The sequence below is a fragment of the Tupaia chinensis genome, unplaced genomic scaffold, assembly GCF_000334495.1.
Source record: "Tupaia chinensis unplaced genomic scaffold, TupChi_1.0 Scaffold149552_1, whole genome shotgun sequence".
Taxonomy (NCBI): Eukaryota; Metazoa; Chordata; class Mammalia; order Scandentia; family Tupaiidae; genus Tupaia; species Tupaia belangeri.
In genome coordinates this window covers 2,167,117-2,182,506 of record NW_006209397.1, presented here as the reverse complement: position 1 = coordinate 2,182,506, position 15,390 = coordinate 2,167,117, and the positions used below count along the sequence as shown (strand labels likewise).

Sequence of the window (15,390 nt, the reverse complement as noted above, 5' to 3'; positions counted from 1 at the left end):
GAGAGAGAGAGAGAGAGAGATAAAGCAAGCTGCCAGGTCCGGAACTCAAACTGTGGTTGGCCATGTGGGAGTTCAACACCCCTAACCACCACACTACTTATTGGCCCCATTCTTGATGCATTTTTGCATAGAAAAACATAGAAAAATACATCGTGACTTTCCTGATGACCTAACATGTCACCTTAAATGGTTAAAGGAACTTTGTAGATATGATTAACTTAATGATCATGAGTTCAGAAAATTCTCCTGGAGTGTATGGATGTTCCAAATGTAATTACAGAGTCCTTGTAAGAGAGAGGCAGGAGGAATAGGGTAAAAAAAAGGAGATATGATAATAGAGGTGAAGTTGGGGACTTTTGCATTAGGGATAAAGTCTAACAAAATTGTACATTATTGGTATAAACTATGATCAGAATAATGAATTGCAGCCACTGGAGTCTGTCACTGTTTCTAGGGAATACATTTCTTTAATGAATGTATCATAAAATGTTTTATTCAATATATTTTCCAGGAATCTAAGGTCAGTCCCTTTGTCATCCTAAACCAGGTCCAGTCAGTTGAGACCACCAACCCCTTTACTGAGTCTTTGTGGGCCAATGATATGTGACCTTTTGACATAAAGAGGCTTAAAGTTGATCTATAGATCATGGTAACATTATTTATGTGAACACAATGTATGAAGAAGCATGATGATGGAATTCCACTGGACACACTAACAACTACTTTGCCTTTTCTTTTTACCAATCACATTTATCTACACCCTTAGTTGCCTCCTTTATAATTCCTTAAATACTCAACTCCCTTGCTGTGGGGAGGTGAATTTGATCTCTTATCTCCTTGTTGAACAACCTTACAAATAAAGCTTTCTTTTGCTATGAATCTTAGTGTCTTCATAATTGACTAATTATGCATCAGCCAAGATAGTTTGGTTCAGTAACCAAGGTTGGTGTGATGTATCTTGAAGGAGTCATGAACCAAGGAATGCAGGTGGTCACTAGAAGTTGGAAAAGAAAAGAAAAGGTATTCTCTCCTGGAGCCCCCAGAAGGAACTCAGCCCTGCCAACACTTTGATTTTAGTTCAGTGAGACTTATTTTAGACTCTGATACCCAGAACTATAAGATAATACATTTGGATTGTTTTAAGTCACTGAGTTTGCTTTGATTTGTTGTATCAGCAATAAAAAATTAATGTAGACACATTCTACTGTGCTGTCAGGAAATCATGACACTTTTTTTACATAGAAAAACAATGGCTACATTGTAAAACATCGTGAAAACAATGGCTATGTAATGGCTATGTCACTGGACTCCCATGTAGTTGACAACGGTTCGATTCCTGGACCCAGTAGTTTAAACTCATGCTGGGAGCATGTGCATGTGTGCCCGAGATCCCAAGAGGAGAATGGAGGAAAAGGGATTGTGGCATTGCCATCCTCTCTGGGGAAGTGATTTCTCACTTTCTGTCTCTCTGTCTCTCTCTATTTCTGGTGAGCACATGTGCCCTATAGCAAAACACTCTCCAAATAAATAAATAAATAAATAAGAAAAAAGAAAAAAGAAAAGAAAAGAAAGAAAGAAAAATGTAGAAAAACATATTATGACTTTTCTGACAACCTAATATACTAGGTCAAAGTCCTAGCAAGAAAGGATGACACACACAACTGAGTAATAATTTTTTTACAAATTTTTTTTTTTTTGCTATAGGGCGTGTGCGTTCACCAGAAAGACAGAGACAGAAAGCAAGAAATCACCCCCGCCCAGGGGGGGATGGCCATGCCACAATCTCTTCTCCTTTCTCCTCTGGATCTTGGGCACACATGCACACGTGCCTGGCATGAGTTTAAGCCACCACCGGGTCTGGGTCTCAAACTAGGGGTTGACTACATGGGAGTTCCAGCAACATAGCCGTTACGCTAACTGCTGGTCCCACAACTGGGTAATTTGGGAAGAGTTTTTAAAAGAGATTTATTGACAAATGTATGAGCAGAGTATAAGAAAACTATAGGCTTTAGAGAAATACACAGGTAATGGTAATATTTAAGAGTGGTATCTCCTTTTTCTCTCCCTACCCCAGATATGAAGACTGTGAGACTGAGTTTTTAAAGTAAGAGAAAGAGAGAGAAATATGTGACAGATGATTTGGCTAGACCTTTGATCACTAGCTGAAGAGAGCAATCATCCTTGGATGGCCCTACAGAGAGGATTCTAGGGGAGTAAATAACCTGAATCATTTTCATCCCTCCCTCTAACTTGGTGGTGCTTCCAATTGGTTGAATGTACACAAAAGACAGAGGGCAAAATTGTCCTGTGGTGTACTCTATATAAATGAGCTTCTAAAAGTATAGAAGAGGGTGGAAAAAGCAAAATAAAATAGAAAGATAGAACCTAGAACACTTATCCTTAGCCGGATGCCACTTTGCTCTAGTAAACAACACAGATATAGGACCAGCAGGTGGCATGGAAGTTAAGGCAGTGAATGCCACATGGCTGACTCAACTACTCAGTGAATTAAAAGACAAACAGAGTGTGTATACGTGCATACTTAAAATCACAAGAGGAGAAAGGAGGAGACGGGATTGTGCATGGCCATTACCCCTGGGGGGGGTGCTTTTTCACTTTCCCTCTCTTTCTCTATCTTGCAAGTTATGTGGCCTATGACAAACAATTGAAAGCAATAGCAAACCTAGATATGATCTCTGCTTCCATAGACCTAATAGTCTAATCTGCTAGGAAAAGAGACAGAAAACAGATAAACAAAAATATATTGCTATAAATTGAAGTAACTTGAAATTAAGTAATTTTGTATGAGAAAAAAATGAATAACAGAGTCAATATTGTTTAGGCAATCTGATAAACCTTTCGAGGAGGGTATTGAAGATGAGAACAGACAGATGAGGCAGAAACTGTTCACAGTGGTTGGGAGTAGGTGAGGAGGGATGACAGTGCTATACCAAGGAGGAGCAGTTTCTTTGCTCGGTTGCTAAAATGGAAAGAAAGTCTATGGTTCCAGGGCAGAAAGAGCGAAGAGGAGTGGCAAAAGATGATGCAAAAGTAGGTGAAGATCAGATCATGTGGTGCCTTATAAGTCATGAGATAGAGTTTGGAATTTGTACTAGGTATTATAGAAAGCCACTGAAGAGTTTTCAACAGGACAATCAGAATGAGAAAAGAATGGAATCCTGAAGGCTGCATGGGAAACTGTTAAAGAAATATAGGTGTAAAGGGGAGATAGCCTGCAGTTAGAGAAATAATAATGATCCTAGCTACCATTCGTGAAATTTGCTTATATGTCAGGATCTGTGTGTATATATTTTTTATTACAGCATTAGGTAATAGTAATCCCATTTTTCCAATTAGGAAATAAACTCATGACTAAAACAAGCATTTCACAAATCTTAAAGAGCATACTTAGAATTCATACTCAGGTGTGTTTGGTTCTAGTCAACCTATTTTCCGCTGTACCACATTGTCTCTCAAGAAATAGGAGAAAAAAATGAAGAGTTACAAAAGATATTTTGGAAGGCAATTGTTTGGATATGATGACTGATGGGATAGGAAAGCTTTGGGGACTCAGTAATATTTAAATAAAGGCAAGTTATCTTGCTAAGCTTTAGTTTATTAAATTTTGTCATAGGGTGTGAGTGCTTGCCACAGGGGGGAGACAGAGAGAGAGAGAGAAAGTGAGAAAGTCCCCACAAGGGGGGATGGTCATACCACAGTTCCTTCTCCATTCTCCTTGAGATTTTGGGCTCATACTCACAAGTGCCTGGTGTGTTTTCTAATCCACTGTGTCCAGAACTGAAATCACTCAGTCAGCCATGAGGGATCTAGCCGACTTAACCACCATACCACCTGGCTGGCCCTAAGCTTGAACTTCAATCATGCTTTTGGTTAACCCTTCCTACAACTGTTTTAGGTATATATAGTCACCCTTTTACGGAATGGTAAAATAAGCCTCAAAGGGCTTAAGGAAATTGGCTTGTCACACAGCTAGTAAATGGAAGAGCCTAGAATTCCTGTCAAGGAATGTTTGATTCTAAATTTATTTTCTTTAATTTAACACACTGCTATACATGTGCTTGTAGAATAGACCCCTCTGTTGCAGATAGAGGGTTCTAGAAAACATCACTAATAGCTAACTGCACAGTAGACAGAAAGCATTGACATTTATGCACATGTGAGCCACTTTTTGAAATATTTGCAGTTCAACCCATAATTACTCCTGTGGACAAAAGTCTGACTACTTTTCCTATTTTTCCAAAATCTTTTCAAAAGGGGACTGGGGAAGTCATGCCACAAACATTAACAGACCATTTATTTTCTATTAACAGGATTCTTCCTACCTCTTGTTCCTGACATAGTATCTTTGAGATGTATATTTCAACCAATTACAGTATATTCTTGTGCTTCTCTCTTCCCAAGACACAGAACTTCCCTTTTCCTTGAAATGTAGATTAAGCCTTTCTTTAACTAAGACACAGATCTTCCCTTCCAACCACCAACCTAAGAATTGTGAAACCAACCTATAACCTACAAGCCTCCCCCTTCTACATGTCCCGCCTTTTGGGGCCAGACCAATGGAAAATCTCTTCACTAAATGTTGTCTGTCAACCTCAAAAACAAATAAAAGGAGCCTCTGTACATGATCACCCCAAGAAAAGGCATGTATGCCTCTTCTCCTAGCCTAGGTCACTCACAATTGGCTTGGCAATAAACCACATTAATTATTAATTATTAATTTTACAGTTGGTTATTTTTTCTGTCGACACTCCCAAAATAAAGACTCTGTTTTATTGCGCCCACATAGGAATAAAACTGGTTGCACATATTATTAGGATGGTGGTAAGCATAGGTGCTGAGTGCCTACAGAGATCCTGTGAATGTTATTCTCTAGGCATCTCAGGAAAGGGGGAATGAATGTGTAGGCAAAGATGTACTTGAAGACTCCCTCCAGTAAATTAGTTCAAAAATAACTCTTCTTCCCATTCTACTAATTAGAGACTCATTTGGGTTAACAAGCTCCTTTTATAAAATGCAAATGGGGTTGTGGCTCATTCATACCTTAGTCAATTGTAATACCTTGCTAAGGGATTTGTAGCTCAAAATAATGGGATTATTGGGGTGGAAAAGAAGGTGGGGGCATTTTTTATGTGGTGTCTTGGGGAGGAGGTGAGATACTGCAGGGAAGGCCAGGAAGATAGCTAGAAAGCAACACTGAAGTTTTGGATTGAGGGGACAAGAGAGTGACATAAGAAGTAGAAGTGACAAAGACAAATTTTGTTACTTTGCAATATCAACAAGCTGCATGACATTGCAACTCTTTTGTAGTTTGGACAGGATCTAATTTAAAATTCTGAAGAAATTTTTGAATTCTTCAAATCTCAGCTCTCTCTAAGCTAATAAGAGTCACTCCAGGGCCAGCCAGTGTCATGATGGTTAAGGTTGCTGAATTCCACATGACTGACTGCACAGTTCGAGTATTGGACCTCGTGGCTTTAAAAAACATACCGGGTGTATGTACAGCTATAAACCCCAAATCCAGAATGGACAATGAGGGAGGAAGAATTACAACATAGCCATCCCTCCCCAGAGAGGTACTTTCTCAGTTTCTCTTGTCTCACTTTGTCTCTCTCTCTTTCTCTCCAGTGAGTACATGTGTCCGTCTAGCAAATTTTTAAAAATCAATCAATCAGTAAAGTATCACTCTATCCTGGCTTTCTGTTTTGGCTTTTCCATGTAATCTCTTACTACTGGACTAAATTAGCAGCCTGATGATAGTATAACCTGTCTATCTGCCTGCTGCTTTGGGAGAAGAGGGCAAGAGATAGAAAGACACACACACACACACACACACACACACACACACATCCCTCATCTCTTCTCTCTTTAGTTTATTCACTAAGTCTCAATCCATCTTGAGAAGAATCTTCCTCTTCTTAGAGTTAGTAACATAATATTCACAAATATTTAAATGCTGAGGAGAAATGAAAGAAAGGAATTCAGATGTGTGGGAGATGATGAAAGTTTCTCCTAAAAAGGTCTTGTTAAGTTGCAGACAAATTTTGATCATCATGAACTCGTTTAATTAAAAGGACATAGATTGGCTATCCTAAACCAGAAGAATCATGACATCAAATGTAAATTTGAATATTTTTATAAACTACCTGTGAATGACAAGAAATTCACATGTCTAGATTGAAGAAATTATTTGAGTGGCAAGGAAATTCAAGACAATGAAGAGACAAATATGGCAGGACAAAAAGACCCAGATGTAATGCTGTGTAATTTCAATTTGATAGTATAGCTCAGTACAGGTGTTCAATCAGGATGAGGGAGAGTGATGTGATTTTGTCTAAGGAAGGAGGTTTGAGTTAATGCGGCCATGAAAGGTAGGATTTTTATGATAAACATGGAAATGTGGAGTGAATTTAAAAGATACTCCAACGAGAAAAAAACTCATGCTAAAAAAGTGTATTTGGGGATCAGCAAATTGCATAATGGTTACATTTGCTGGACTCCCATGTAGTCGATCGTAGTTCAAGATCCGGACCCAGTGATTTGAACCTCACGCTGGGTGCATGTGTGTGCACGTGTCCAAGATCCCATAGAGAGGAGAATGGAAGAGAAAGGATAGCGGCACAGCCACACCACCTAGGGATGTGATTTCTTGCTTTCTGTCTCTCTGTCTCTCCGGCGAGTGCATGCACCTTATAGCAAAAAAATCTCTCTCTCTCTCTAGAAAAATTAATTGGATTTGTTGTGGTTTAGGAAGAAGACAGAGAAGTTTATAAAAGAATCCCTCCTAGGCTATTGGTCTGAAGAGAAAAGAATGGCAATGGGACTAAGTGGAATGAAAAAAAAAATTCACTACAGATACATTGTTTTGATTTCAAAGAACAACAAAAATAATGAGATTATTTGAGCAATAGAACATAAACAAACAGAAAGGGGGGGTGAGAAATCTGGACTAGAAGTGGAGATTTGAGGGTTGTATTGTAGAGGGGAGTTGAAAGACTAAATTCAGTTTGGTAATGTTTTACTATTTAATTATTTCATGTTCCTTTAGTACTTACATGAAGTTCACAGTGTTTTCTTTGCTTTTGCAGATATATTACTTTATCTGGTGTAATTTCATCATGTTTATTTCAAAAATAGTTTGCAAACTTTCTGGAACATGGGGGATGTTTGTTTCACATTTTGTTTTGGTGATTGTGATGATAACATATATAATGTATACTTAGCACCTGTCCAGTTAGGTTTTGTTGCTAAACTTTTATTACTGAGTATCTGAGATTAGGAATGACTTCATTATATAAAATGTACTGCTTTTTCAAATTTTTTCTCTTTTTTTGTTTTTTCTTTTTGTTTTGTTCTGATTTTTTGTTTTATTTTGTTTTGTTTTTGTTTGTTTGTTTTTATTTTTGTTTTTGTTTTTGCCATGTGTACTTGCCAGAAAGAGGGAGAAAGAATCCTTTCTCCTCCATTTTTTTTATTATCCTGTTGCAATTTTGGGAACACGTGCACACACGTCCAACGTGTTTTTTAAGCCACAGGGGCCAAGATTTGAATCACATGGTTGACTGTGTGTGATTTGGCTCTCTTAACCACTAGATCAAGGGTCCAGCCCTCACATTTATTCTTGAAATAATAATAACCTTTGACTGTGTTTGTATGTTATTAAATCGTACATGACTTCACTCATTTAACTGTTAAAAAACTCCAGTTTGAAGGTATTCATTATCACAAAATGAACTGATCACTTGACCTGTAGAATTCAATCCTCTGTTAATCAGCAGGATATCCATATTGCTAACATATGGACCCTTTAATCACCATCTCCACCATGCTGGAATACAACTTGTGGAAGAGATGTTGGTGTCCTGGGGTAATGAATGGTGAAGCAAGCACAGTGGGAGTTTTGTTTTGTTTTGCATTTTTGTTAGCAGCACTGATCGTATTCTCTTCATTAATTAGCAACATTTAACATTCTACAAACACCTGTAGCAATAGTAGTTGTTCTTGAAATCACTCTATTTAGGACATATGAGAGTACCTCATCTCAGAAGTTGAACATACTAGTTCTTTTAGGTACTAAATTAAAAAAAGAAAAAGTTATCTGTTTAGTTAACTGTTAGTGAATAAAGCCTACTTTATATAGTTTAGGAGCATTTATGCAACATTAGGGCATTATCCTAGCAGAGATTTGGTTGGCATCTTTAAGGTTATCTGAACCTTAATCTGAAGATATAATAAAGGTAGAATTTTCTCAAGAAATTTGGGATTACAATAGCACCATTTTCAGAGCTAATTAAGGGGCCTTTCATTTTTTCATAATTTATTTGTATTATCATAATTTGAAATTAAAAAAATGAATGTGGTTGTTGCTTTTTATTTTTCACATAACAATGATGCAGTCTCCTTTCTCAAGCTGATTTCTCAGTTGACACCAATATCTTTATTTAAAACTAGAATTTTTATAATTCTTTCAAAAGTTACTATTTTAGTTTTTATGCAGAATGTAAGGAAAAAAAATAATTTTCTGAGAGGATGGCCGCACTGCAGTCCCTTTTCCTCCATTTCCCCTCTCTTCTCAGGATTTTGGGCACACTCAAACACGCATCAGGTGTGATTTTTAAGCCCCAGTTCTGGGACTCAGACCATGCAGTGGGCCCTATGGGAGTCATTCATCTTTTTTTTTTTAAATTTTTTGAGAGGTTTTTGTTATGGGGTGCATGCACTTGCCAGAGAGACAGAGATACAGAGAGCTACAAAGTGAGAAAGCCCCCCCCAAGGGGGGATGGCCACGCTGCAATCCCTTCTCCTCCGTTCTCCTCTCAGGATCTTGGGCACACACGCACACGTGTCCGGCGTGAGTTTAAGCCACTGGGTCCAGGACTTGAACCACAGTGGACTACATGGGAGCCCGGTGACATAGCCATTACACTAACTGCTGGTCACAGGAGTCACTCATCTTAACCTCCACTCCACCTGTTGGCCCCACAAAACAACATAATTACTAATATGGAGTCTAACACCTCTTTATTGATTGGCTGGTTGATTGGTTGGTTGGTTGGTCTGATTTTGGCAGCTAATATCATATTCAGAAAAGAGGAATTATTTTGTTGATTCAGATTATTTTATCTAATTTGATGCAGATAAAATATGGAATAAGTAAATTTATTATTGAAATGTTTGTCATTTTCTTCCATATTAAAACATAGCTGACTGTATAACACCACAAAACTTACCGGAACTAAAATATTTTCTAAGTTTAATTTTTACTCAACATTACAAAGGGGAATATTTACAAGCCAGTGTTCATGTCTGTTTTCCATGAGGCCATATAAATGGATGAGGTTAACTGAGAACACATCTTGTAGTCATATCATTTTTGAGTGTGCTCTTCTCATAACATATTGTTCTACATTTTCTGTGCCCTTTAAAAAGAAACAAATATAAATTATAATAACCAAATAATTTTTTATTTGGTGGGAAATTTGCCTTGGAGGGAACAAATATATTTTTACTTTTCTTGGTTTCTGAAGTTTATGGCTCTGGAATTTAGTTAGTTCACAACTATTATTTCCTCATCCTCATGCATTTTTATAAAAAATACTGTGTACATCACTATGATATTACAAAGTAATTTTCACTATATTAAGTAACTTATTGCTCAATTCACAGCATAAATTAAAAGTTGGCATTCTATTTTATAATATGCTCACACTTTTAACAGAAAAAATTTGTTGTGGGAGGAAAAAAAGTTCAACCAAAAGCAAAAAATAAATAAGAAGAAATCTACTTTTTAAAATGTAGTTTATATAAGTGCTACTATTTGTTGTTCACTTCTTCAAAATGAAAAATTTCAAATATCATTTCTAAATCCAAATGGTAGCTAAAGAACAGGCATTTTTCTTTTTAATTTTAGAGAGAAATTTTTGCTATAGGACACGTGTACTAGCCAGGGAGATAGAGACAGAGAGACAGAATGTGAGAAATCACCCCTTGAGAAGATGGCCATGCCACAATCCCTTTTTCTCCTTTCTCCTCTCAGGATCCTGGGCATGCAAGCACATGCACCAGGCATGAGTTTTTAGCCACTGGGTCTAGAACTCGAATTGTGCTCAACTATGTGGGAGTCCAGCAACATAACCTTTACACCATCTGCTTGTCCTGAGAATAGGTATAATTTTAACTGCACTTATCAGAGATTAAACTTCTTTACCGTTAACTAAGAAAATGTTGTATTCTATCCCTTTAGAGTACCACATGAATTTTGCTTCATGGTACAGCTATTTTTAAAATGATTTTTGGGCCAGCTGGTAACGTGGTGATTAAGGTAGCTGAATTCCACAGGGTTAACTGTGTGATTTGAGTCCTGGACCTGACGACTTGAAAATCAAGCCAGGTGCATGTGTATGCAGGCCCCAAGTCCTGAGAGGAGAGTGAAGAAGAGAGGATTGTGAAACCATTACACATGTGGAGGTGTTTTCTCCTGTACTTTCTCTCTCTCTCTCTCATTCTCTCTCTAGCAAGAGTTTTTTTTTTAAAAAATGAACTTTTGCAGTTTAGTAATTAAAGTACTAAGCTTGCCCAATGATATTTATAGTATTATATATTATGTACGATTTCAGAATAATATTTCACATTATGAAAGGTAAACTCTCCTAATTTAAAACAGGAGTAATAAATTCCTTTGAGTGACTCAGAGATCATAACATTGAGCCCACACAGAAGAAATATAACCCTACCACATTTCTTGCCTCTCTAATGAAAAATAATTTATAACTGTGGCATTATAAAGGCTATTTATTGTTTTTTGCATATCTGTAGACAGAGAATGAAATATTTAATTTTGACTACAGAACAGACTATAAATATGATTATCAGTATGAATATAGACGTTGACAATGCAAAATAAATTACAACTGATGGAAAATGGGAGATTTGGAAGAAGCAATGGAGAACAGACTAAGGCTCTAATAACTTCTTTTATGTTGTGGGGAGTTAAGAGAACTACCTAAAGATTAAAGAACAAGAAGCAGATATTTATTAAGAATTACAGGTGTTTTCTCCTGTACTTTCTCTCTCTCTCTCTCATTCTCTCTCTAGCAAGAGTTTTTTTTTTAAAAAATGAACTTTTGCAGTTTAGTAATTAAAGTACTAAGCTTGCCCAATGATATTTATAGTATTATATATTATGTACGATTTCAGAATAATATTTCACATTATGAAAGGTAAACTCTCCTAATTTAAAACAGGAGTAATATATTCCTTTGAGTGACTCAGAGATCATAACATTGAGCCCACACAGAGGAAATATAACCCTACCACATTTCTTGCCTCTCTAATGAAAAATAATTTATAACTGTGGCATTATAAAGGCTATTTATTGTTTTTTGCATATCTGTAGACAGAGAATGAAATATTTAATTTTGACTACAGAACAGACTATAAATATGATTATCAGTATGAATATAGACGTTGACAATGCAAAATAAATTACAACTGATGGAAAATGGGAGATTTGGAAGAAGCAATGGAGAACAGACTAAGGCTCTAATAACTTCTTTTATGTTGTGGGGAGTTAAGAGAACTACCTAAAGATTAAAGAACAAGAAGCAGATATTTATTAAGAATTACAGGCCTAGCGTGGTGGTACAGTTAGTGGCAAACTAAATTGCAGTGCTGAAGTCCACATGGCCAGCCAGGGTTTGGAACCCCAGGCTGGCTTGAGAATGTGCATGTGCATGTGTGCCCAGGATCCTAGCAATTTGGAGGACTGCGTATGTGGATGCTGCTCCATAGTGAGACACCATTAGGGTACCAATCTCTCTATGTCACCCTCTCATATGCATATGCACATACTTTCTATCAGGTATAAAATTTAAAAGAAAAAGATTGCAAAAGTAACCAATAGAAGAAATACAAATAATAATACAACTATCAAGAATTGAAAGTGAGAAGAAAAAAATGGGAATAATGCTATTTAGTCTCTTTTATTATCATATGGAATCAACAGAAAGTGTCAAGGAATAGTTTTGTAAATATTCTTAGAGTATAGCAGTAACTATCCAAAGAACTAAAACCAGAATTGACTAAAAATAGTCTCCTTTAGAGAGTGTGAGTAGAAGTGTGAATGGATTTTGCTTTACAACCTGATCTGTTATATGTCATTTTGCACATGCATTTATTTAATGAAAGCAAAAATAAAATAAAATAGAAGTAATAACAATGACCATTAATATTTGTAAAAAATATATTGTGTGACACTCCTCCAGTTTATCTGCCCCCCTGCAGAAGAAAGAGTGGTCCCAGCCTGCAGCTTGACAGAGATTCATGCAGTCCACGGCTTGGGAGAGACTTCATGGCCACAAACACCTAGACCTGTGCACACTACACACACTCAGCTCACTGCATCTCTCCACTTTTCTGTGAAAAAAGCCTCTTTGTTTCAAGCAGTGCCTTGCAAGTTCAGTTCTCCTTCGTGACTTCCAAGCCCTTGAAGAAGTGGGCCACGGACCATGGGCTCCTAGGTCTTGGGATTGGCATTGTTATGATCTTTGATGTCTTTGCACTGGGAGTTCTCACTTGGGACCGATAGCTTCCTGCTGGAAATACATGTTTTTTGTTTGATGAAAGATTAATGATCCTACCTTGAAATCACTTTCCCTGAATAGTAGTGATGTAATCCAAGAGTATACACATAAAGGAATAGAAATGATTTGAACTGAGTTGACAATACAGGGAATTTTGTGTCTGCCAAGCACTATTCATGCTCTGCTAATGAATGAATAATGAAGAGTCCTGCCAGGGGACAAGGTTGTAGAATTAATAGGACAGAACAAATGAGAACACAACTTTAAAATGTAAGGAAACCAGGGCTAGCAGGTAGCTTGGTGGTTATGGTGTTAGATTCACACATGATCAGAAACAGTTCGAATCCCGGACCTGGTGGCCTGAAAATCATACTGGGTAGTGTGTATGTGTGCCTGCCCAAAATCCCAGGAGGGAAATGGAGGAAAAGGGATTGTGGCATGGCCATTACCCCAAGGAACGATTTCTCCCTTTCCCTTTCTCTGTCTCTGAAGAGCGCACAGGTGCTCAATGGCAAAAACAAATCAAGATACAAAAAAGATGTTGGGGCTGGGGAGGATTGGAGAGCTGATCAAGAATGCAAAATTTCAGTTACATAGCATGAACAAATTGAAGAGATTCATTGTATATCATAGTGAATATAATTAGTAACAATATATTTTATACTCAATAATTGCTGAGAGTAGATTTTGAGTGTTCTCACTAGAAAAATAAATGTGAGATAATGCATATGTTGAATTGCTTGATTTAATCATTCTAAAATGTATACATTAATCAAAACATTATGTTATATGCCATAAATACATATAAATTTTTATTTGTTGATTAAAAATAAAAGAAAATAATTCTGGGTAAAATATATCTGTTCATATTTTGATAATTCATAGTTTATTTTTCTTTTGAAAAGACTTAATTGCCTTAAACAGCTCTTTTAATGTATTGACAATCTTTCAAAATATGGCCAATTTTAGTTTTAAAAAAATGTCATGTTTGGGGGCCAGCAGGTGGCATGGTGATTGAGATGTTGGGTTCTTACGTGGCAGACTGCAATTGGAATCCCAGAACTGATGGTCTGAAAATCACACCAGGTACGTGTGCATATGTGCCCTAGATCTCAGGAGGAGAAGGGATTTTGGCGTGGCCATCACCCTAGGGAGAGATTGCTTACTTTCTGCCATGTTCGGGGCCAGCAAGGTGGCATAGTGGTTAAGGAGGCTGAATGTCACATGGCTGATTTTGCAGTTCAAGTCCTGGACCTGAAAGCTTGGAAAATTCTCCAAGTGCATGTGCATGCATGCCCAAAATCCAGAGAGGGGAATGGATAAGGGATTACAGAATGATCATCCCCTCTGGGGTGATTTCTCACTTTCCCTATTTTTCTATGTCTATCTGTCCCTCTGTCCCTCTGTCTCTCACTCGCTCCCTCTGGAGAGCACACATGTCATATTAAAAACAGTAAAAAAATAAAGTCGTGTTTGTTATATACATGTAATCAATCTCCTAGTCCAATATTGGCATTCCAGTTTTCCTAAGCCTTCAATAAAAGTGAGTTATCTTGCTTTTGTCATTGCTTATAGATCATCCCACTTGCCATTGGCTTTGTTTCCTCATCATGGTCACTGAAATCTTCACTATGAAAGAGGCTTTATATGCTAATACAGTTCTATTAAAACAGGAAGAATTTCTTTAATAGTACACATATTTTTGATAATGCTATGGTCTGAACGTTTGTGTTCTTCCAAAATTTATGTTGAAAACTAATCCCACTGTGATGGCACAAAGAGATGGACCTCTGAGAAGGGATTAGGTCATGAGGCCTATACCCTTATAAGCAGGATTTAGGCTTTTATAAAAGGTCTTGAGGAATCCTGTTTACTTCTTCTGCCATGTGAAAATGCAGTAAGAAGGTGCCACTTTTGAAGCAGAGAATGAGTCTTCACCAAGCATCAAATCTACTGATGCCTTGATTTTGACTTCCTAGCCTCTGAAACTGTGAGCAATACATTTGTATTATTTATAAATTATCCAGTCTAAGGCATTTTGCTACAACAGTTGGAATGAACTGAGATACTTTCTAACAATTCTAAAGTTTTTCATATTTTGTGTGCAAACATATTATTTTTGCTTCTGTTTTATTCTTCTAATTTTTCAATAATAAAATACAATTGCTTGGGGACTGGCCAGAGGAACAGTATCTCATTCTCTGTGCTGTTCTTCAAATAACCCTCCTGCTGCATACCTGTATCTTAGCCAAATCCCATCCACCTGCCTTTGTTCCTTATTAGCTTCACATCCTCCTGAATCCTGCAATTAGCCTATTAGACATAAGCCTGTGTTTCACGTTGAAATTTTCTACATGTGATAAAAATTATTGAAATGCTTGACAGTATCGATTATCTAAAATTATTTGAAATAACATACTGAATTACATCTGAAAATAAACCATGGATTATTTATATAAGAATAAGATCTAGATATCAGTTTTTTTTAACTATTGTAGTGATTATTATGCATAGCAAAGTTTGAGAATTATGCTATTCATTAAGACAGAGCTTCTTAAATTGAGGTCTTCTTAATATTCAGCTCTTCGTTCAACAGGTTCTGGTTGAAGACTGATATTCTGCATTTCTAATAACCTCTCATATTTTTGCCAATGCTGCTGGTGTGTTGATCATATTGTATATAGCAAAGCCATATTAAATATGTGTAGACAAAGTATAATTAGCAGAACCTGGATTTCTTTTTTTCTTTTTCTTTCTTTTTCCTTTTTTTTTTTTGTTTTTTTTTTTTTGT

At 36.8% G+C, this 15,390-nt stretch overlaps 1 pseudogene; it reads left to right on the top strand.

The window, feature by feature from the left end:
- The first annotated feature begins 13,606 nt into the window (after positions 1-13,606).
- Positions 13,607-15,390, top strand: part of LOC102480749 (aspartate--tRNA ligase, cytoplasmic pseudogene) — a 4,435-nt pseudogene continuing 2,651 nt past the window's right edge.